Source organism: Microtus ochrogaster, assembly GCF_000317375.1.
Source record: "Microtus ochrogaster isolate Prairie Vole_2 chromosome 14 unlocalized genomic scaffold, MicOch1.0 chr14_random_3, whole genome shotgun sequence".
Taxonomy (NCBI): Eukaryota; Metazoa; Chordata; class Mammalia; order Rodentia; family Cricetidae; genus Microtus; species Microtus ochrogaster.
This window is the reverse complement of record NW_004949098.1, coordinates 14,929,347-14,932,073: the sequence shown is the minus strand read 5'-3', so window position 1 is coordinate 14,932,073 and position 2,727 is coordinate 14,929,347. Positions and strand designations below refer to the sequence as shown.

General features: G+C 34.0%; 1 pseudogene; it reads left to right on the top strand.

Moving 5' to 3' along the window:
* Positions 1–1,446, top strand: part of LOC101983744 — a 27,306-nt pseudogene extending 25,860 nt beyond the window's left edge.
* Positions 1,447–2,727: the final 1,281 nt, after the last annotated feature.

Below are 2,727 nucleotides of genomic sequence, written 5' to 3'. Positions count from 1 at the left end.
CCCTTTGAATGTAATCATTGTGGTAAAGCCTTTGCACGTCACAGTCATCTTCAAATACATAAAAGAACACATACTGGAGAGAAACCCTATGAATGCATGCAGTGTGGTAAAGCCTTTGCAAGTCAGGGTCATCTTCACGTTCATAAGAGAACACATACTGGAGAAAAACCCTATGAATGTACTCAGTGTGGTAAAGCCTTTGTATCTCGCAATAGTCTCCGAACACACGAAAGAACCCACACAGGAGAGAAACCCTATGTATGTAATCATTGTGGTAAAGCCTTTGCATATAATGGTCGTCTTCAAATGCATAAACGAACACATACAGGAGAGAAACCCTATGAATGTAATCAGTGTGGTAAAGCCTTTGCATATCACAGTGGTCTTCAAAGACATAAAAGAAAACATACTGGAGAGAAACCCTATAAATGTTATCAGGGTGGTAAAGCTCTTGTATGTCATAATAGTCTCCAAATACATGAAAGAACACATACTAGAGAGAAACCCTATGAATGTAATCAGTGTGGTAAAACCTTTCCATTTTACAATAGTCTCCAAAAACATGAAAGAATGCGTATTGGAGAGAAACCCTATGACTGTAATCAGTGTGATAAAACCATTGCATTCCACAGTAGTCTTCAAATGAATAAAAAAAACTCATAGTGGAGAAAAACAGTATGAATGTAATCATTGTGTTTAATCCTTTGTGTATGTCAATGGTCTTCAAAGACATAAAAGAACACATACTGGGGACAGAGTCTATGAATTTTGTTTGTTACAGCCTTTCATTTCACAATAGTCTTTCAATACATTAAAGAACCTGTATTGGTGAGAAACCCTATGAATGTATTCATTGTGGTCAAACATTGCATGTCAAAAAGGTCTACAAAAGAATAAACACATACTTGAGAACACATACTCAGAGGATTAGCATGTATAAACACACTAAGAACTTCTTAATATTCTATTCATACTCTGTCTTGATGTAATTCATTATCAGTTCACAGCACAAACGAGAATACATACTCTGGATTATCATATGTTCCTTTCAGTCACTGAGAATTTAATAGTCTAGTCATACCCTGTTTTGATGTAATTCTATATCAAATCACATCAGAAACATTAGGACTCCATCTCAACTGCTTATGAAGGCCCAAAATTAGAACCTATTTTTATCCTGACAGATATTCAGGATATCTAAGTGTACATTTTCTCCTTTTTGTTGTAATAAGTGGTTATCCGCAGAGTGGTTACCTTTGGGATACAGAGTGGCTGTACTACCTAAACAACATAATGCTAATGACTTGATGCCTCAAAGTGTTAAAACAATTGACTGTTCAAGTTGTCCTTTGAATCATGTTAAAGAATTACTTTACCTTCTTGTTTTGTATTAAGGTATATAGGACTTGGAAAATTAAACATGGACAATTTCAGTATTCAGTAGAATGCTCTCCCAGTATTTTTTATGGTTTCTCTTTATCATTTTGTCTTCATATTCATATATATATATATATATATATATATATATATATATATATATATATACATAAGTAACAAAATTGATATAAAACTTATATCAATAGACAAAGATCCATACCAATGCAAAGTATTTATAGTATATCTCCCTTTAAATGTAAACAATCATTTATAAACAATATTTAGGAATCTGTGCCAATTTCTCTCCAAACTGTTTCTTGTTTTTTGTTGGGCAAAGTAATTTTGGGGTTTTCATGGCAACCTGTCAGGGAGATTTCGTCCATCAAAACATATTAGCAAGTAAAGAATCCACAGCTTTTTAACTGATGTGGAAATAAAAGCAGAACCAATTTTACAAGGCAACACAGACACAAATTTTTAAGTCAAGATGCCTTTAGAATATATATGTGTGTGTTTGTGTGTATGTGTGTGTGTGTGTATATATATATATGTATATATGTATATATATATGTGTATATATATGTGTATATACACACACACACACACATATATATATATATATATATCAACAGCCCAAACAATAAAATGTCTCTCTGTACTTGGCTCAATCACAGTCAAAAATTCAAATAAAATAAAATAGTATATATAATCCAGATTCACTGTGTATATTCCATCTTTATGTGACTTATTTTTCATACTGTATCAATTTTTGTATATGTTTACTCTGTCTCTTTAAAGACTTTGTTTTATTATTTAAAAATCTATTTACTTCTTCTTACAATTCTCTATAGTCTTTTTCTTCTCTCTTCCAAGACTACATACATTTATCTAACACTATGGCCCACTTAGAAGTCTTTTTTTTAGTCTGAGTCTGTCTTTGTTGCATATCTGTAATCCTTTTCTGACCAGAATTATTTCCTAAACTGCAAAGCAGTTGGCTAGGACTAGGACTGTTTTCTTTATGTTTCTGCCCAGTCCACCATGGCAGAGGTCCATTAACTGTCTCTGTTATTGCTGGGTGGAAACCACACTCACCACCTCAACTTTGGTAACCAGTTGGCCCATGCTGCCACCAAGTAACTTGCAGCATACTGCCTATAAACCCCATTCAAGTGTTTGGCCTCCTTAAAGAGCCAGAGTCTGTGATGGCATCATGGACGAGGAAGACAGAATTTAGAAACTGCATACCACCAGCAAACAGAGCCCTTCCAAAAGAAAAATGCTGCTTACCAAGACACCATGCGTAACTGTTCTTTTGTGTCTAGAATTCCTTTTCAAGCTTTCTCAGGT